Genomic DNA, 22,111 nt, shown 5'->3' on the forward strand with positions numbered 1-22,111 from the left:
GAAAGAGAGGGGCATTCTCAGATTTCCCGATTTCTCCCAGCCGAGTCCGCTGTGCCGCTTCCACATCACGGCCGACAGCAAACCGAGACGACGACGACGACATGCGCGCAGCGTGCCTCAACCCCGCATTCATTCCAGCCGGACTGTGTTGTCCCAAATCCATCTAGACCCAGACAAGGTGAGTACATCGACGCAACAGAAGTCTTGTCGTTGTGTTTTCGCACATGTTTGGTTACACGACCGAGAGCAACGCTGCTCGGTCTCCCAGGCCAGGCTAGTGAACGTTGTCTGGCGCAGACGGAGAATGAGGCCAGTTTCTCGGCCTGACTCGTCCCCCCCGGCCGGAAGCATAAAGAGCTGGAGATATGGTGGACGCTCGGTGTAGCTTTCAGCTCGTTCGTATGGCAGCAGAGAAAGGAGGCTAACGCTATGTTTTCAAGCGGCCAGGACGAAGTTTGTGCACAGGACAGCGCTGCGTCCGACTGCTCTGTTGTGTGATTTAATATCGGAATTCCTTTATCCAGCCGGATACCATAATGCAGCCCCGGCACCAGCGCCGAGCGAGCAACTTGTTTTTGTAACTTTGTAGCAGCCGCGATGTGTAGACTCATTTAATCAAATGCTCGCCTTAAGTTAGCTTAAACAATTTAGCGACAATGTAGAAATTCCCATAAACGTTACACTCTAATGTGTCTCTTGCGATAAAAAGGCCAAACGAGTTTGTGTGCAAATTATAATTAAAGGTCGATACGACTGTCTGCCACCTAATCGATTAGCACTGCACATGACAGAGGTGGATAAAAGATCACTATGGGAATGCAGCGGCTGCTTTAACGTTACTCAATTTGACCAAATGGTTTCGGGGAACTTGGTTTAATTGTCAGCAGTGACGGCAGACTCTGTTATGACAGATGATGCATCAGGCTATTATGTAGCTACCTGTAGGAATCATCTGCAGGGGGGTTATTACAAATATTGGGCCTCTAGTAAGAATTAAAAAGTACTTTGTCCTGAACATAAACTCTGTTTGTGGGAGGGGAAAACAAAAAGGATAATACTGACAATGCCATATCATTCTCAAAGTAGGACAGTTTGGGAGTGCACTGTCAACAAGGATATACATCCAGTTTTAAGTGTTTAACATGTTGTTTGTATGTGGCAGAGTGGCTGTTGCATAATGCACCAACTATGCAGTGTATTTTCTTAAATAAGAGCTGTCATTACTGTATGAGTCTCCATTGAGATAGCTGCATCTATTAAATGCTATAAACACTTGACTTAGTCACTGTGTAGCCCAAAAAAAGAAAGAGGGGCAGTCCAGACCTGCCTGAAATCTGTTGCCTTGGGGTGTGTGCAAGTGTGCGCCTATGTGTGTAAGAGATTAGCTACTAAAGGAGAATGACTCACGCTTCCAATGTATTTGGCAAAGTCATAAGGACTTTCCCTGCATTTCGCCTCAGCTGCAGAAGATACTCCTGTTAACTGAAAAGTGCTGTCCTTCTGCTTTTATGTGTCATGAGATTAACACTTTTGCTGTTCCCAAACCAAGTTTTTCATCACATGTTCCACCCATCATTTGTGTAAAAAAAAAAGAATAAAGAAATAAAAATGTAGGGCTTATTCCATTTTGCAGATTAGACAAAGTGTGGATGCTGTCATTTGTTTGTCAAATTTGTGGAGAGCTGAATCTTAAGTTGTGTTCTGTTTATCTGTGCCAACTGTTTGTCTGGTTGTTCTAACCCTCCATCTGACTGCTCCCACTGGCTGCCAAACATGCTGTGATCTAGCGCTTTCAGTTGATGAAGGCTGCCGCAGCCATTTGATCATATATCAACATCTCTTCACTTAGATATGGCTGTGAAATGCTGTGACTGGGTTACAATGCCTAAACATAGAAGGTATAGGCATGACAGCATGTGACAGATTGCGTCACCAAGCGGTGTTTTGGCTGCTTATCAGGAAGAGACATGATCACAGATGATTTGTCATTTCACATTTTAGGCTTGAATGGGGAACAGTAAGAAGGATGTTGTTTGTTGTCAATCATAGCTTTGACTGCTTTATTGCTACTTATCTCCACACACAGGAGGATGTACGTTTTTAATTGTACTGCAGTAATTATACCATTACATTTAACGCTACACAAGGTAGATGTGGGGTACTGCAGTGCCCAGCAACATGCTAGCTCTTGTATTTTTCCATGTCAGTGCCCCTTGTATCCACACTTGGTGTGTGGGGGGCAGACCTCTCTTTAGAGTGGGGCTGAAGCCAGGCATCTTTCCAAAACTGAAGTCCGCCCAACCCCTCTCTGCTGGGTATAAGCGTTGCTTTGTGCCACAGTACTGCTCCCTATGGTTCTTATTCATATACTACTACAACACCACTGACTCCACTAGATACTGGAATCTACAATTGGATGTGTACCCATAATAACCTGCTGGTTTGACAAGCAAACTCCGACGTTTCCTCATTAAATCAAGCTTTTGGATTAATATGCCAGAATGCAAGAGGCAGATTGTACCATTGCAGCCTGTAAAGTAGTTTGTTTTGAAGTCCCGTTTTTCTGCCTGGAATGTAGCTGTGGCATTTTTTTGGCTTAGCCTGTGCTATCGTGAGGGGTATTGGAGAGCAGGAGCAGAGTAAATACATCTCAAACAGCACAGTGCAAACCAAGCATTAGCGAAATGATCCGATAGCATCTGTAATCCTCGGGAAAACCTGGAGAGTTGTTTTTGAATAGTGCTAGCCTCCATCAGATAGTTGGCAGGCACTGGGGGTGTCCACATGTGTGACTGGCTGGATAGGCTAGCGGCGCGGCTGACTACAGTATGCAGGCAGATCAGATTACTGAACGATTAGCCATGGCCTCCTATCCCTGGCCCAGGGAAATGATTTTCCACTGTCATAATTCCCTAGACTGAATTACGCAGGCCAGTGACTCAGAGATACTCAATACTACAGGCCTGAGTACCTCACGGCAGAACTGTTGCTCTCTGGAGAGGGGAGATAGGAGAGAGTGGTTGTACCATTGTTGCACTAGAGGACAAAATAGTTGTCTAATTAGAATTTCTAGTTGCTTGCTCTCAAACATGGGAGGATGGTGAGCCAGCATCAACTGTGGGTTCATTGGGATGTTTACACTTTGGTTGAAACATAAAAGAGGCGGCTGGAAAACTCCCCGAAACTAGAAACTGTCCCTCGCACGTCCTTCTATCGTGAGACATACATAAAAAATGTGAGCACATGTCAGATAGGCGATGAGGCAGTGTAAATCAAGCAGGCCTCTAGTCGGGTTTTGCTGAATGGAATGATCGCTGGGGAGAGGAAAAGTGGGAGAGTCTAGCCGGTGGAGGTAGGACCATGTTTCCAAGGTGCTTACCCCCTGAGGCAGGAATCCGATACATTCCAGAGGCTCCTGTATCCAGACGAATAATGGTGACTAGGGTGTAGCGTTTCATCAGGTGACACATGATTGGAGCGTAAGTGCTGGGAAAGTAAGAGCTATGTCATTGGCTCAGAGGTAGCCAGCTCTGGTTGCCTGAGGGATCGGGAAGTATGCCAGAGGAGCAGGACAGGTTATGTGAGATACAGGTCCTCTCCGTATCACGCCCTCCCCCCGCCCACTCGCCGCCCTCTCGCCGCCGTTTAGATACAGACACTTACATCATGTTAGGCATTTAGGTGACACTGATCCAGAACGAGTTATAATGAACGACGCAGTAGGAAAAGCCTCAATTGTCTTTGGTACATTATACTCCATTGTATTCTGATTAGGCCCATCGTGGCAGTTAAACGGAGTAAGGCATGGCACTTAAATGGCTTCTGACAAATAACCAAAAAGTCATTAGATCCTGCTTGACTACTCTCTAGACAAGTTATGGCATGAAGCCATTTTCAAGCTGTGTGACGTTGCTCTTCATGTGGGACAGTTAAACCTGTGTCTCATCAACTGCGATGATACAATATCAGCAACAGCGATTGGTGTGTTTAACTATCTTCTCAGACTGGAGTGCTTCATAGCTCTTAAGCTAAAGGCTATTTATGCTGCAGACACAGAAAAATACCCTGTTTTATTTAGTGGTCAAAAAACAAGCTGTCGGGTGTTAATGGACTTCACCTCAGCCATTCCAGCGGACCCTCGGGGTACAGCGTGTTCATATACTCGGCAAGGGAGCTCTCGGCTCTGGCCTGTTAATGAAGCCATTTTCAGAGATGGAGAGATGCAGTAATGGGAATGCACCGCTTCACTACGGGATATTCTAACCCTGTCCTCATCATAAGTGCTATCAGTCATCGGATATGATTAGATTTTTTTCTCCTTTGTCCATTTAGCCATTTGGAAGCCTCTTTTTCAGACTCTGATATTGACATATATATGTGTGTGTGTGTGTGTGTGCTTTGGCATTGCATTGAGGCATTTATATTAAGAAACTCAAAGGTCAAGGATTTGTACTATTACAGGAGAACAGGAAATCTGTGATGGTGTTCTGGCCCGTATATAAATATACAGTACATGTTAACGTCACCTGGTTTTAGACATTAGCCTTACATGATTGGATCTATGGGTCGGTGCTCATAGCTCCCTGTGAGCATGGAGGGCAGACGGGTGGAGGATATGGTGGTCTGTATGTTTACCCAGTTGTCTGGTGGCCTTGGCCCGGGTCTGGCTGCACCACAGTCACCCCACACATACTCTCACCTTCATGTGTACGCTCACACTCACACATGCATCAAGTTGTATGCCATGTTGTTATACATTGTATATAAGTGGAAAGTGTAAACATGTTTTCTATTAACAAAACACATACTGTACTATATTACTAATTACATATGAATTTATATTTAAACAGATATTTGGACACACAGGCCTACATTGTGTCATTTTATTGTACATTATGAATTGTATCTTGCTTACACTTAAAGTTAAAAAATGTATTATCTAATATGTGCTATGTTTATATTATCAATATGATAATCAACACTAATCACAATATTCACTCAGTTCACAGTTTATTTGGTGCAACCAGCTGAAATGAATGCAGGCCTATAATAAAACCTTATATCAGAAAGGTTATGTGTTTTTGTTGAAACTGCTAAAGTGAGGTGAGGTGTTGATTCAGCTTCATGGTCATTTTGGAGGTCGCTGTTGTATTGTACGGTTTTATATCGAGAGATCTTTCGTTTAGTCTCCACCATTGATATAAATGGAGTGGACAGAATACCAGAAACACCTTTTTAATATTCATCAGCGCCACAAACTACAGCTTCTAAAATGAATCGGCATCACTTGAAAGCAGTTTCAACAAAAACAGATTATGACCTTCATGATATCAGGCTCTATTGTAGGCCGGCAGTAGGGTTGGGCTGATGGACGATGCCTGACAGACATCATGACGTTACGCAGTCATCATCCATCCCCATGTTTCAATGTAGGCATCGTCCGATGGAAATTTTGTAGACCTCGCCCAACCGTAGCCGGCAGTAATCTCAGCTGGACGGTTCAGTCAAAAGCTGAACATTATAACCTTCATGAAGGTAGGAGTCAGTACAGAGCTGTTGTATTAGGTGGCACAAGTTTTAGTTTGGTGTTTCTGTTAACTCATCACTAAGAGTATAGTCTGTCTCCTTATCTTCTTAACAAATGTCGCTGTCTTTGCTCGCACTGTTTGACTGTTCTTCCTGAAGCTTAAACAAGATCACAGCTGTGACCCGATGCCATCAGGAAGACCATGTTCGGTGTTTACCAACTAGAGTTTCTGTTTACAGTGCTGTCATGACAATCAGTGAGATTGTAGCAAAGTGAAGAGTGAATATGTACACAAGTTCACATTGAGGTTTCAGTTACCCTATCACGATAGAGACTGCCAGGACAACAGTGCAACATAAAAACAGGTCAACACGTCTGTGACAAGACCCCTCTGCTTGTCTGTCCCGATGCTTGAGATCAGATGAGGCCAGGGCATCATGGCATCCCACCAGGACAGCAGGCCCGAGTAAACTTGAGCAGGACATCTGGTGCCCAGTGCCGCTGTTCTCCTCTTTTTCCCTCTCTCGTCAGTCTCTTAGCCCCAAAGCAGACCATGCCACCACACCAGAGCAAGTCATCTGGTGTCCAGTCGGCTCCCATCTGTGAGTGCATTTGGCTTCGCCGCAAACAAAGCATTGCGCCATGCAAGCGGCCTTCGCTACATCTAAACAGCGCAGAGCCCATCTAGCTTAATCTTTGGGTGGAAACTATGATTGTGTTGCCAGGGTTATGGGTCATCTCCATTTCAATTAATTAAATCCTATAGAGGCATTGAGAATCCACCGTAACAAACTGACCACAGCTGATGGCATACCTCTTCTCCATTTTGAATTGCTGAGGTGGAAAGAATTGTAATGGTGCCGACCCGAGGTTTAGCTGCTGGCAGCTCCAAGTGCACCCCTCCACTGATCCGAGGCGGTGCCGTGTCTGCCCAGCCTGCTGTCTCTCATCCATCCTGGGTGGTAGGGTGGGTGTGTGTGTGTGTGTGTGTGTGTGTGTGTGTGTGTGTGTGTGTGTGTGCGCCTTCTCAGTCTGTGCAGGACAGGTGTTGGCAATCCCGAGGTCAGTCCAGATGCGGCTGGGGCACATAGACAGGGGGACGGCTGGAGACTGCGAATGACAGCAGGATGAATGAGCTTTGTTTTCCCAGGTTTTGGACAGTTTTATTCAGAGAGTGCAGCTTCGAACGGGGTCAGTTGTGATGGTCAGCTGGTGTAACGGCTGGCTGCTCTCAGCGGGACGTGCTACAGCCGCAAGCATTTGGTCGTTACAGAGATGCTCCGTGGTTGTTTGGGTAAAGAAGCTAAACTAACCATAGTAATAGTAGGAACCATAGTGGGATGTGCAAGCCTACAAACACAAACACCACCCTACCCCTTCTGTGAAGTGTTAAGTGGCCGGATATGTTTGGTGAATGGGACACAGGTGTCTGGGCTGGGCTATGTGTGCCTGGCCAGAGGTCTGTGTTTGTTTTCACTCGGTAATGGCCCCTAACTCTCTGCAGCTCAACCAGAGCTCATTGGCTCTCAATAGACCAGGGTTGAGGCCCCCTCTTTTTTTTTTTTTTTTTTTTCTCCTTCTAATGTGGGACTGTGCAGTGGGTGAACTTCAGTCAAGATTCTGATAATGAAATTCAAGACATCCCACAACACATTGTTGAGGCTACAAGTTGAGCAGGCCTGGTGCTTTTTAGAGTCCTCTTTCTTCCTTTATCCCTCCGTTGCCTCTGATCTACCCCAGCAAAGCAGGCGTTTGAAGTTGTCAAGACTCTGGCTTTACTGTTGAATCCTCAAAGTGCTTATGTGACAGGTAGAGAAGAGCTGGAGGGGAGTAATGTGACTCCCACATAGTCCACAGGCTCCCCAGTCTCCATCCTCCACGCCCTTGTCTCCCTCTTGTCTCCCGCACACAGGCTTAGTCTCCATGATGATGTCACTCTCCCCTGAGCTCCCCCTTTGTTGAGTAACAGCCCTAAGGTGCGCTTTGGGCACTGAGGAAGACGCCCCCACACCACTACCACAACCCCATACTGTGTCTCCCCAGCGAGCGAAGTAGGGTGAGCTAATGGGTTGTTAACCCCCTCCGCCACCTATGTTTGGACGTCGTACCGTCAGCAGTGGCTGCTATCGCCAGCCTGATCTCATTGTTTGAGTAACCCCCTCCCATGGCCAGGCCTCTGAGCTGGTTTATGATAACCATACAGTTAATATCTGGCCCACATAACACTCTCCCAGCTTCCTGTCGCCCCTCTTTCCCCCTTCTTCGCCCTCCTCAAACTCTGCTCTCATTTTTCACTGCCAACCTCTGTGCGATTGTCTATGATGCCCTCTCCTGAGTGCCCTGTTTTATTTCTTTATTTCAGTCATCTTTTAAAATTCCAAAATCCATTTCTTTTGTCCCCAGGCACAAAGGATGATGGCTAGAGACGGTGTCTCAAATTAAATTTTCTCCCCGTGGACGTGGGTACGATGGAACAGTAGGAGAACAGGAGCAAAGTGAGCTGTAGGAAAAAGCCCATTTCCTATGCATTACTGTCTCTTTCCTCAGGGTCTATAGTGGAGTGACACCAACACCCCTATCGCTTTTTTCCCCCCCTCTCTTTAATTTTCTTTTTCTTGCTCTTTCCACCGCCTCACTATCGATGCTGCTGTTCCTTCTCACGCAGCCTAACCTGAAGGTCTCTCTGCTCTTGCTAACACAATCTGACCCAGTTTATTAGTTTGGGTCTAGTGAATCATTAATCGAGGTTATCTAACTGTTCCTCTAATGATTCCGCTGCAACTCGTTTGTCAGAGCCTCTCAGTGTTCGTAACCGATCAAGCTGTACCCTCATGTTTCTTGCTCTACACGTTTGTACTGTTATCATAACCATCTTGCAAAAAAAGCATTGTCCCCCAAGCTAGACTATATGTTTAATAGGTGTGCTATGCACTGTAATATGTCATTGTGTCAGAGCACAATACGAGGACTAAGTGTAGTGAATGCAAATTAATCTTGTGGGATGGCAGCAGCTGAATAGAGTGTGGTTTTGGGGAAAGGAGGGGAGCAAAGGGAGGGACAGAAGGAGGGCTAATAGTGGCGACAGAGAAGAGAGGGAGAGAACAGAGCGTGTTAGGAAGAGGAGGAGGAGGGATGTGGGATGTAGTCATCGCCAGGCCCATTCATCATGCAATGCCTGCTGGGATGCGCCGGGGTCAATCCCGCACAACACAATTACAGCCTGTTCTGGTGTGTTGTGCTCATCTCCACTCTGTTCCGACTGTGTTCTGTTGTCTTTTGTTAGATTTCCTCTGTTCCAGCTCTCTTGTTTTCCCCTTTGCGTGTTTTCTTCTCTGCTCTGCTCTGTATGCTCGTGTTCAGTGGCAGACTTTTCATCTCTCTCTTTTTTTATTTTTTTATTTTTGGCTACATTTTTGGAACTTGCTGCTCAAGCTATCACTAAATGATCTGCAGCAGTTCTTTGAGCAAAACATCTCAATTAGTGGAGCATTTGTCGTGTTTTTGTTTGTTTCTTTGAGTCTTAAACTCTCTACTTTGTCTTTTGTAATTAATTTCCGTTTTGTTTTTGCAAATGTTTCCTGTTTCCTTCTCTCATGTCTTTTCATCTGAATCACAGCCACTAGCTTGATTCATTTGATTGACAGGCCTGGTTAACATGGGGGTGTGAGATGCTAGTAAGCATGTTGTTTACCCTGCCTGCCTGACAGTCCTCTGTGAGCCTACAGATGTTTCCAGAAAGCTGTAAATGTCTGCTCTGTGCTCTTAATGTCAGTTGACAGCATATCCGATCATAAGGATATCTCTGTCTTCCTGTTCGTGTCTATTCTTCATGCAGTGAAAAAGAGTTTTCTCTGCCAGGAAACCTTTAGGTGGCCTAAATGAAAACATCATGCAAGGATCTAGTAACATCAGCGTTTGAATGCTGATCCAGATATTTTTGTTAACATCATTGTACATGGCGGGACTTTATGTTGTCACGGTGGTATCTGTTTTTGGCACTTTGCTGAAAAACAATACATGAGGGACACCGTAGATTCCCCCTATAGATGCATACTTGATCTGATTTAACTTGGGAACACCTTGCTGCATACATTTAACCATTTGGAACAGACTTTATATCAAGTCTGCTTTCTTAAAGATCCAGTAGTATTTTATTTTGAAAATATACATGTTTTGAATCAAAAACAAGCGTTCTTATGTTTTTCTTGTGATTAAAGGATATAATATTATTGCTGCAACAAATAATTCAACTTATTATTGATTAATCATAATTTTCTCAATTAATTCATTTAGTTTAGAAAATGTTAGTTAGAAATGCCCATCTCGTGTTCCTGAACCCCAAGGTGATGTCTTCAGTGACATCAAATCAACAGTCCAAAAACACCAAAATGTTAAGTTAACTTCCTTATGTGAAGAAAGGAAGAAAAATCTTCACATTTAAGATGCTGAAACTGCCAAATGTTTCACAATTTTGCTTGAAAATTGACTTAAACAATGAATGAATGATCAAAATTGTTGCAGTCATCAATTGATCATTTCAGTTTTATATAATACAATATGTAATATATACTTTAAGATATTAATAGGTCAGATTGACTTGCTGTCTAGAGTTGTTTATGTATGTCTTGTTAATTAATGAGTTATAGTGGGTTCCAGTTCTGTATTTTGGTGTTTAATGATGGGACTGCTTCTCTTTGGTTTAGATTTAGAAGAAAAATTATGCCTTTTAGTTGTACAACTGGTCATATTTTGTAATATCATGATGATGATGGAGGAATATTATGCATCTGAAGTTCCTTTTTGTCTTGTAGATTTTTTCTTTCTTGAAATTCTTGTAATTTTGTCGATTAACCTGCCAAAAACAAATTCCTTGAAATGACAAATACTCAGTGTTCTTTTAGAGATATATTTTTGGCTTAAATAAGCAGCTTATTTAACAGAATGTGGACCGTGGGGATTTGTGGGTTTTTCTTAGGTTGTGTGTCTGAGCAATTATTTAGTTCTTCAACAATAAGTTGTTGAAAGATTTCTTGTAACAGAAGGCAAACGCACCTCAGGGTCCCAAAAGTTGAACTCACTCACTTAGGATGCATTGGGTGGTGCCTTGGCTGACGGGAACTAATCAGAAGCCCCAAGATTGACTGAAAGAATGGCAAATCCTGGCCAGAAAATGCAACAGTTTAAAGTACAGAGCATCTGGAAACAGTTTGAAACAATGGATTGTCTTCAGCAGGCTCCATGTCAAACTTTATGGATGCTTTCCTTTCCTGACTTTCTTGAGTTCCGGCCTCCTGAGACAACTTGGGAAGGAGTTGGATGACATAGAAAGGTTGAATTGGCGTTCTTTGATTTGATATGCACCTGAAAACTCATAACTGCACCTAAAAACTCAAAAGCTATGGAGGATTGGCAGGATTTTTGTTTTTGAAGATTTTATAGACTCCCACCCCTAAACCTGACAGAGTAAAGTCGTATCATCATTCCAGTCATGTCAGCTGTAGGTAGCATCAGCCTAATGACATTGGGTTTTTACTGATGGATCTAACCTCATCACACCCCTAAAAAGATTATCAGAATTAAATTAAAAATTAAATTAAAAATATGTATTTATTAGATACATTATGGATGAGTACCAAAGAGACCCTAAATTATCCCCTTTTAAGCCCCAAAGAAGGTTGGTATATGTTCTAGTACTCGCTGCTTGGCTACAGTCAAAATGAAAGCCAAGTAAAAGTCTGTCTTTTAATTTGAAGTGGCCTTTGAGCTCTTTTTACAACCTCTACTTCCAACAATAAACCTGACCATATTGTACTATCTAGGACAACCTCTAACTACGTCCCATGGCGACAGTCTGAACTGCTAAGTACACCTGCTGCTGCTGCCACCTCCCCAACCTGCAGACGCAGCGGCCTGTCTGTCGTCAGGTTGTCTTTTGTGCGCCCTAATGAAGCCGGGGAGATGTGACGACATGCCTCACATTTCACTCTTCACCTAATTGTGTTGATGCTGAGGCTGATATTAGTGTTGTGGTGGTTAATCTTCCCAGTGAGAGGAAATGGCGGAGTCATCAAGGGATACGACACAGCTAATTAGACTTGTGTACGCTTCCATATGTGAGGGGAGAGGTAGGGGTGAAGTGAGATGGAGCGAGAAGTGCAAAAAAGGAAATGGCTTTTTTTTTTCTCGATTGAATGGGTACTGAAAGTTACTGCAAAAACCTGTCTTGAATATGTGGCATATACTTTGAATGTCATGCAGCTTAATGACAGCACCCACTTTGTAACAAGGGACAACTTGGGAAAACGTCAACATTCATTACAGCCTGACATTTTGCCCACTCTACAAATCACCATCTTGAGTCTGAAATTAAAGTAATTTGAAGTTGCACACAGAGCAAATGACCCACTGGTACAGTAGTGCTGTTTTTGACTTCATCCTCCCCCGAGGAAAGCTGTAAGTAGGTTTGACTGATTAGGGCCTGAAGCTACTGGCTCTCAATTAGACAGAAGACAAAGCTTCAACCGTGGCTACTGGAAAACCATAAGTAATGAATTAGTGATAAAGGTTTAAAAGACAACACCATTAGAGGAGGTGGAATGCCTTTTCCTTGCAATTTGCAGAGTAGGTAATTTGGAGTCTAAAGGAAATAAAAGTGAAATGCTTTGGATTTCTTATTCATTTTCTCTCCTTTACACTCTGTTCTCTCTCTGCGTCTCCCTCCCTCTGGCTACCGGTGTCAGTAATATTAACCTGATCTCCACTGGGCTGTCCTCATGCGACCTGGAAGTCAGCTCTTGTGAGGAGTGGTCAACTGTTCTGCCTCTCAAGGGTCCCGAGCCTCACTGGAGCTCGTAATGCATTATGACTCCATAGCTCGGGGCTGGGAGGATCAAATAATATATTAAGATTATGTTGCGAGCTGTCACACACCACTTGGGTTGAGAAGTACTATGCCAGCAAAAAAATCCGCAGAGTCATACTTTGATAGGCTTTTTGCTTTTTTCAAAGGCTGCCTCAGGCCGTGTTTGATTTAGTTTTGGATTCCAACCTATTGCCAATGACATCCACACCGCTCATCCCGCATATTGACTTCCATTAACACACACAGTGCCCATATTTGTCAGGCTGATAGTGTCACTGTTGGCCACATTGCCCGCCACCCAGTCCGCCCCTTGTCCATCTCTGTGAGTGGAGGGAGCTCAGTCCTGTCACCTGAGGGCTAAAGTGTATGGTGGAAACTTGTATCCCCTGTGGTATGTGGGGCAGATGCAGATTCTCCGTTGGTTCAGCTGTTGTGCCCTGTGCAGACAGGGAGGGCCCAGCATGTCTCCCTCTCTGTTATTGAAGGAGTTATAGAGCTGGGCGAGATATTTACTGTTTGGAGGGAGGTTTTCATGCCTCCTTAAATCTGAATTTGGAGTCATGGTGGTCCTTTCACTAGGGTGATTTTGTTTTACTGAGTTAATTCATTTGCATTCCTTGTTTTGTAAGTAATTATCTCATTTCAACCTCTAGGATTTGTTGGTTTGTCTGTTGCACAGCTTTCACGTCTTGTGTGACATGTTTTCAAAGACACTGGTTGGTGGTTATGGTTTTGTTAGACGTGGCGGCTTGAGGTCCACCCACTTGTACTGCTTACAACAGGGTGCCAGTTGTTGCGTAAAGCTCTCCACTTGGTTGTTTTCTGACCAAAAAAAAACGAATTTACAAAGTTGTCTTTTGGCCACACACATTGGACAAATTCATCCACTGATGAGCTCCCAGGAGTCACAGTATTCAAATTCATACTGTGCACAAACTGTATGACAACTCAGTTTATGAAATAAACAAGATAAAATTAAGTAACTGAATCTACCATGATTTTTACATTGGTATTTTAGGAACTTTTAGGGGTAGTTTTTCCCTGATCATTCAGAAATGGAAGGTTACACTTAGGGCTGTGCAATATGGCAAAAAATTCATATCCCGATAACAATATGCATCCCTATTGTCAGGATTTGTGGGTGAGCGCAGAGGAGGTGAGAGCCCAAACGCAAGACACTGGAGTAGAGATTCAGTTCAGGGTTTTTAATCCAAAACAAGCAAGATGCAAGGCTTACTGGTTGGAGGCAGGCAAAATCCAAAAACACGACAGGAAACGCCAAAATAAGGCAGAACACTCATACACGACACAACAGAGTGTTATGAACACTACAATGACCGGACGCAGACTAAAGAGAAACATCAAATATATATACACCAGGGACTAACGAGAAGGGCGGGAGCAACACAGGTGACAGGGATCAGGGCTAACGAGGCAGGGAGAGAGACATCGGGGGGGGGGACAGAGAGACACTTACAGATGCAAAACACAAGACCATACATTAACTGGAACTCAAAGTATTTAGTGGACAAGCAAGCAGAGGAATTACTGGGGGAACAGACACAAGCAAACAGATCATAAATAAACTACCACCAACAAGGAACACAGACAGAACGCAGAGCAAGCATGGGTAAAACAACAACCTACACAGAAGTACACAGACCAGGAGTAACACTAAGACGTCAAACCAAAACCCAGAGAAACCAAAATCAAAACAGAGTGCAAACTAGACATGGCTGACAGGCAGAATGTGACGCCTATATAGAACATTTTTTGTAAATTCAATTAAATATGGCATATCCAACTGGAACTGCATTATAAAGGTGGGATAAAGTGAGAACTTTGAAGGGAGAAATCCAACACCATGACACAGCAAGTAATGTAACTAATGTTGGTTAAGTTGTGGATTACCAAACCGATGCTACTTGCTGCTGCGAAGCTATCACGAGAGGACGAGACTGTCTCGGAGCAACACAGCAGCTCCACTCACAGATCTCCTGCTGCTAATGTTACAGCTAAAATCACAACAACAGCATGTCTTGGGGAACTATAAAGTAAGCTGTATGTCCGTGGGCAAGTCATTTAACGTCACCTGACTGACACACGCATCATGGCTGGCACTGCAGGATAGTGTTGTTTGACTCGTACATTGTATTCAATGCAATTCCTTCTCCACAACACCGGCACGCATGGAAGAACGGACCACGGTGAAGTAAGCTTCAAGTTGGATATTTGTTTTGGACAGTCAATAGATGACGAACACCAACATAAAGCTAACTTCACTGCAGTGCAAAGCGCCGTTCCCTCACCAAAATATTACTGCAAATGTGGAATTTGTGACACGACGATATAAACGATGTAGCAAAATTGTAAACGACAAACATTTTTCTATCATCAAGCGATAGATATCATATCGCACAGCCCTAGTTACACTTGTAGTTATGAATAAAACTTGCATTTAATGCCCTCACACCCTGTCTCAGAAGTCACTTTGGGCCTTTCCGAAACTAGAACCTTACCACTTCCACTCCATCACGGGGTAGGACTGGGCGATATGGCCAAAAATGTTATCATGATAAAAACATTTAATATCATTTGATATCAATGATCAAGTTTAAAGGTTGATTTTTGCTCCTGAGTGAAAATTGAAGAAACCAGATGGTTAATGTGGTTAAACTTTTCTTTATGGTCAGAATGGGACGAACTTTATGCCAAACAGTGGATCCCTGAACATCCAACATTCAAAAACTATTATGATAAAATCTTTTTCAACAAATATGATTAGTAAATATTTTTTCAGTCCCCTTTCCTCAACAAAATTAATATTTTAATAAAAAAAATAAGTGCTCATTTGTTTGTGATTCAAATGAATGTAATCAAATATTAATTGAAGAAATATTGAACTTTTATTATATTGTTATTGAGGAAACTTATATTGCGATAATTTTAATTATTATTGTTTTATTGCCCAGCTGTATCACGGGGTGTACTCACGGGGTCAGTCTCCCTCATAGCCAAATCGAATTATTGATTGTTTCAACTATTAATTTATGAAAAAGAGACATTCTTTTTATAAGATTGATATTGATCATAAAACACTATTTATATTTTGAACCATCCATCCATCGTCAACTGCTTATCCTGCGTACAGGATCGTACCAATCAACCTAGGCCGCATGTCTTTGGACGATGGGAAGAAGCCGGAGCACCCGGAGAGAACCCATGCAGACACGGGGAGAACATGCAAACTCCACACAGAAAGGCCATGTTTTGAACCTCTTTATCTTAAATGTAAAACATTACATTCACAAATACAAATGGTCTAAAAAGAAACTACAAATACAACATTTCAAAATAGAAATCAAACATTATATTGAAGCATTATGTGCTCTGAAGAATAATAAAGTAATAAAAATAGTTAAAATGGCTAAAATATTTTCCTTTAATACCTTTGTTGCTTGTTACGTGATACCCCCGTTATGTTATTATTCATCTTATGCAGCCTACTTTTGTTTTAGCTGAAGACTTTCGTATGAGATGATTTTTATTTTTTAAACAGTTGTATTGTCTTTCAGACGAGGATTTTTTTTTATTAAACACAAAAAACCTTTAGGCTTTGTTGTTGACCTGTGTACGGTGATATAGAAATGTTAGTGTACTTTCAGAAGTCACAGAACTCACATTTGAAAGAAGGGTCCTCCATCGTGCAGCAAAGGATGTTACACACCTTCAACAAGCCAGCATCGATGCTCACTCATCATTGGAGGGTTTTATAACCCATAACCACTCTGCGCTAATTGGTTTCGGATGGCACTCAATGTGGCAGACCCTCCCCATGAACGCAACAGAGTAGAAGTAGGTAGGGGGAAGGAGTAGCAAGTAGGCTACTTTTGGTACTAGAGGCCTAGTGCTTCATTTAGAGTGAACGTCTCAGTGACCTCGGCTTGATATTCACAACAACCTCTGCACTTTCCCTAACCTGCTTCCAGTTTATTGGCATAACACTGAGAGCAAAATGAGATGCTACATATTCCTGTCAGTACAACTGTGAGAGAGACCTCTCTATGACGGCTTGATAATGAACAAAACGCTTTCTCTCTCTCTCAAAGCCATCACTTCACCTTTCCACACGGTGACATCACCCTCGCATAATGGAATCCAACCTTCCTTCCTGTCCCTCTTTGCTCTCATCAGCAGCTTGCTCTAATTAGATGAGGGTGATTTCAATAAAGTTACTGTCGTCCTCACTCCATTAGTTATATTAACACTCAGATTCCTGCTCCGGAGTCGTATATCTATCCTCCGCCTTTCACCGGGGGGGCCAATCCTCTTCTTTTCATGGATCTGTGTAACCTAGTTACTGAGGCCCAGCAGGGGAGGCCAATCAATTAATGAACAAAGGAGCCCGCTCACTGAGCAGCGGCGCGAGTCTGGGACTATAAACAGGGCGCTCCCAAAACATGGTCGCTGTCAGTTTAGTACCCATCTGATGGATGTTGTTATGCTTTGTTGTTTTGTGTGTGTGTGTGTGTGTCAGAGAGAGAGAGAGAGAGAGAGAGTACTAATTCAAAAGTAATCCAGTGGATTACTTCAGTGTCACCTGTTTGAACACACTACCTGCCAATATTCATGTGTCTGTGAATGAGAAGTGAAAGAAAAGGATGGATTTGAGCACATTTGTGACAAAAACACATAACGCCTTCCACCACCATTATGTTTTCTCACATGTGCGATGTACTGGAAGTAATGGACTATGGCATATTCTGCCATTGTGATGTGAAAAGGCTGGGGGGAGAAACATTTTAGATATTGGATAAAACTCTCTGCTTCCCTCAGACAAAATGTGGAGCTGAGCTAACACATTAGGTATGTGGTCAAAGGTTAAACGTCCATATTCAGTGATTCTTATCAGTCTCCCGTGGCAACAGACAGATTTAGAGGGACAGCCCTCCTCTTCGAACCACCTGTGCCCTGTCACGATCTTTCACCACTTTCTCATCCTTCCCTTTTCTCAATACCTCTTTTCATCCTATTGAATCCCCCTTTTTGTCCATGCCTCACCTTTTTTCTTTTTTCCTTTCCCCCACCTCCCTCAGGTCCACCCCTCATTCTATCCTATCTTTCTTCTCTCCAGCCTCTGTCATCCCTTTTTCTTAATCCGGCTATTCGTCCCTAGTGTTCCCCTCCCTGGAGTTTCCAGCTCCGTCTCCCTGTGTGTGAGATCAGGGAGCAGGCTGTTGTAACAAGCTGTTGAATAATGTAAGCACAGGGCTATAGGCCAGAGTTTCATTTAACCCTTTGATCTCTGATCACACAGTGGGTGAGGCGGACACATCATAAATGACAGCTCGACAGCAGGGCAAAGCAGCCCGAAGGCCTTTTTGCTTCCGTCTTCTTCCAAACCCTATCTAAAGGCTACAGTTCCCTCATCCGGTTTCATTGTCATGGCCTTTGTAAGCAGGAACGCAGTGAGCGTCCCTAGCCTTTTGTTATTCTAACGCTGATGTATAATTAAAGGGTTAGAAAAGGAGATGCTGAATAATTGATATTGGAGCAAAGATGTCATGGCATCCTGAACCTTATCGTACTCAGTATTTTTACTTACAGTGCAGATAAAAGATTTACCAGTTTGCTTTTTTTCTGGTCATCTTCTTCAGTCTGCACTGATTCATTGTGGCACCGTGCTCTCCTTTGACTAAGGAGGAGCTGTTATCATTATTTAGATCAGGGTTATTTCACCTTTGTGTGCACTGTTAGGTGTCAAAACACAAGGCTGTGGACTGTAGAATGGTCATGTTAAATCCTCAACCTCAGTGAAGTTTGTATGTGTGTTTCCAATTTGTATCAATTAACTGGCAGAGTCACGCATTTCCAATTTAAGAAGGAAAAAAAAAGCGTTGCCAGCATGCAAAGTCCCATTAACCCCTTGAAATCAATATAGATTCCCCTCTCCTTAAGTGCTTCTAGTTAGCTTTAGAGCCTTGTATCCTGAGGCTAGGGTGTATAGATCTGTTGGACTGATTGGAAGTTACCCTTCAGGAGGTGAAGGATAGCGGTGGGACTGGGGATGTTTTGGCAAGAGAGGGGAAAGAGTGAGTCTTCATGGCTGGATGAACTTACTACTTCCTACCCCCCACACACACCTGTTACAGCCAGCGGGATGGAAAACACGCCACCAATCTGTGTCTGGAAGTGTGTTTGTGTGTGTGTGTGTGTGTGTGTGTCTGAGAGAGTGGAAATGACTGTTTGTGTGCTCAGGAGAGCAAATGGCTGAGAGGCGTAGCGAATGAGAAATGTGTTACATAGGGTTTATGGTGGCGGCATGTGCCTGAACCTCATCGACTTTGGCAGCTGCTGGCCTTCTATGGATGGGTGGCAGGAGACAGATTTTAAGATTTGTACGTGGCTAACGACAGTCTGCTTTTCAGGTCGGGTGTTTGGTCCCATAACCCGCCGCCGAGCCACGTGCACACAGCAACACAATAATGTGCACACACATAGGCAGTATGCGCATGTACGGTGCAGCACAGTGGCATAATCCATAACTCTGACAGGGTTTCCTTGAACTGACAGGGAAAAGCATAGCTCTCTTCCCACATAAATACACATGCCTCTCCACCCCCCACCCCTCATTTCTCGTACACTCCGTTGGTCTGTTTCCCTGTCTGAAAAAAAAATGAAATATTGTTTTGATTTCAAGGTGTTGTGTTCCAGGACATGCACCATGCATGCAGCCCTGTGGAGGCTTGACCCCGTGAACAGGCCACAGCTACCCCCTTCTGCAAACTGATATGTGTGTGTGTGTGTGTGTGTGTGTGTGTGTGTGTGTGTGGTGTCACGGTAGAATACACAGCAGCTGTAGAGGCGGCAGTGAAGAGGGGAAATAGGAAGAGCCAGCACACTAGACAGAGCCCAGATAGACCTGTCAGCTCCGTGACACCCACGCATGCCTCACCCTCTGGACCAGAACGAGAACAGGGGAAGGGAAAAGCAGCAAAAGGAATAACGGTGAGCCGTGGCAAAGCTGTGTTTATTTTGGGGCAGCATGCGGAGTCATGAGGGAGATGGCAAAGGAGACCTGGCAGGTACAATACCTAAAAAGTATTCGACCTCCCTTGACGTTTCACAGTGGAGATGATAAAGCTGATCAACGGACAAGGAGTTTTGGTCTGGCAGCAGTTGGCAAGCTTATCACTGTGTGGACAGGTCTGTTTCAGACCTGTTACAAAACTGCACAGGCTCTGTCAAGTTTCATGATGTCCTGCAGTTAATTCTGGATTGGAATGAGTTCTGGACCCTGACTTCGCCAACTCAGGATATTAACATAGTTGTGTTAAAGCCAGTCCTGTGTTGCTTTTGGCTTATGTTTGGGAGTGTAACGTAAATCTTCACTCACAGTTTTCTGTCAAATCTTCAGCAGGTATCCCCAGAGGCTTTTGCCGTATTTAATTTAGCCTCTACATCCACAACTCTTCCACATCCTGCTGCAAAGAAGCATCCCCAAAGCATGATGATCACCAGACGGTCGGGGTGGGGATGATGAGTTTTTGGTGATGCTTTTGTGTTTGGCTTGCACCAAAACAGCATTTAGTATGATGGCTAAAAGGCAACATTTTCATCACACGACAAAACACTCATCAACTTTGTTTAAAATTCTGCCACATTGCTCCTGGCAAACGCTAAATAAGATGTCATGTGAGTATTTTTTTTTTAACAGTGGCTTTCTCTTTACCAGTGTGTTTATAAAACTGTGACTGGTGAAATCCCCCAGGCAACAGTTGAATGCACAGGGTCTCCTGTCTCTCAGCCATGAACCCAGTAGATTCTTTAGAGCTGCTATAGGCATCTTGGTGGCTTCCACACTAAGGTCCTTCAATTTAGAGATGCAAATACACAGATGTGCCAGATTTGTTGTTGTTGTTTTTAAATCACTGACACGATAATTCAGCGTTTCTGTTCCCTATGTCTTCTTGCATTTGTTCAGCCCATTCATTTTATCTTCATAATAAAGTTTTTGACAGGAAAATGTCGATCCAGATACAGGTGTGGTTAATATCAGTTGTGTTAACTTTTCACCCCCCAAAGCTAATGCAAACCCAATTCCGACCCATCGTTAAACTTGCAATTAAATAGCATCTATTGAGCCATCTTAATGTCATAAAACAAGACAAACGGTCTAAGGGGGGTGAATATTGCCACCTTGGACAACTGGGGAGTATAGAGGAGTGCGACTGTGGTTGTGTTTTAAAAACCGCGAGAGTGTGTGTGTGTGTGTGTGTGTGTGTGTGTGTGTGTGTGTGGGGTGGAAAAGCCGGAGCTGAGCTTCAAGAAACACACAGGATTTGTAATAGGATTCATGACTGGGGCTACAATTGAGAGCATAATTATTGTTATTGCAAGAAGCCAATCATGAGGCTGGGTTTTTCTTTGCACTTGGAGTTTTTAAACATTTAGTGTCTGAAATTACCACAATGGGGGCACATAAGTGTGTATTGTTTATGTAAAATGCACTATATACAGCCTTCTAGATACTTCCATCCATTTATCTGTTGTTCTTGGTGGCGCTTTGAAAGCAAGCTGATGATTGCGAGCGTTTCCATGCAGGAGGAAAAATCCTATCTGTTTGATCTTGCAGGCGAAAATATGGGCAGTACAACAGAATCTCATCTCTTGTGTCAGCTATTCTTCAGCACCGTGATATTCCCATGGGAATGCATATCTGCTGCGCGAATCACAGTCAGACCAGCGCAGGCTGTTTCTTATCTGGACATGAAAGATGGAAGAAGGAGGTGTGAAAAGGGGAGAAGAAGGGGAAAGAGGAGGGGAGAGACAGGGCCCCTCTGGGAATGATAATACCTGAAGTTCACTGGGCGGCCTCTTAAATCTAGCTCATCATCATCATTTCATGAGGAGGTATTATCCCCAGTTCCAAGATATAACCTCTTCTCAGCTGTTTTCCCTCAGTCTCTCCCCAGATTGATTGAGGAGATTTGACAGTTATATTGTTTGTGTGTGTGCCACAGCCCGTGTTAAAGCATGCCAGGGGATTTTATTATTGCTTTGATAGGTTTCTTTTATTCATCTGCGGTCATCATGAACATTGTTGTTGTTTGATTGCATCGCTGGTTCACGTCAAGTCAGCAAATCTGTTATTGCCGTTCCGCTGCAGGTGTAAAAAGTCTTAATAAAACCGTTGTGCTTTAGTCAGAAATTCTTTGGCGCCCAGGCTCGGTTTTCTCAGCTGAATAGGCAGTTGATTTGATCGACAGACCCTGCAGCGTGAAACCACACTGACAAGTGCTGTTATCTCCACTTGCCCCTTCCACATAGAACCCCCCACCCCCCAACTTCTGCGCTCGCTCGCACATTCACACACACTCACAGATGTGCCTTATCCAAACAGTATGACTTTCACCTCTGAGTGATGTCCATTGTGTGTAAAGAGAGACCCATTACGAATCCTCACTCCCAATGGAGACATTGTGCGGCCCGCCATGCTCCCTTGTCCTTCAGCAGCGTCCTGAGATGACAGTAGATAAACAATGGGAACAAACAGTCACTCCCACAAGCATTGATCCCCCCCCCCCGCACTCACCAACAACACCACATTGATTCCACCTACACTGAATTTATATGAAAGCCACCCCCTACCCCACCTTTCTACCAGGACTGACAAAAATGATAAATGACCAACCCCTTCCTCCCTCTGAATCCACCTCCCT

General features: G+C 43.7%; 1 protein-coding gene across 1 annotated transcript in view; it reads left to right on the top strand.

Moving 5' to 3' along the window:
* The window catches only part of ndst1b (N-deacetylase/N-sulfotransferase (heparan glucosaminyl) 1b), a 43,292-nt gene continuing 21,181 nt past the window's right edge, over window positions 1-22,111 (top strand). The window contains exon 1 of the mRNA XM_038699257.1: window positions 1-178. The gene's annotated coding sequence lies outside the window, so the exon portion shown is untranslated. The remainder of the gene's footprint in view (window positions 179-22,111) is intronic.

The sequence above is a fragment of the Micropterus salmoides genome, unplaced genomic scaffold, assembly GCF_014851395.1.
Source record: "Micropterus salmoides isolate LMB-PRFRI ecotype aquatic unplaced genomic scaffold, ASM1485139v1 Ms_hic_scaffold_5, whole genome shotgun sequence".
Lineage (NCBI taxonomy): Eukaryota > Metazoa > Chordata > Actinopteri > Centrarchiformes > Centrarchidae > Micropterus > Micropterus salmoides.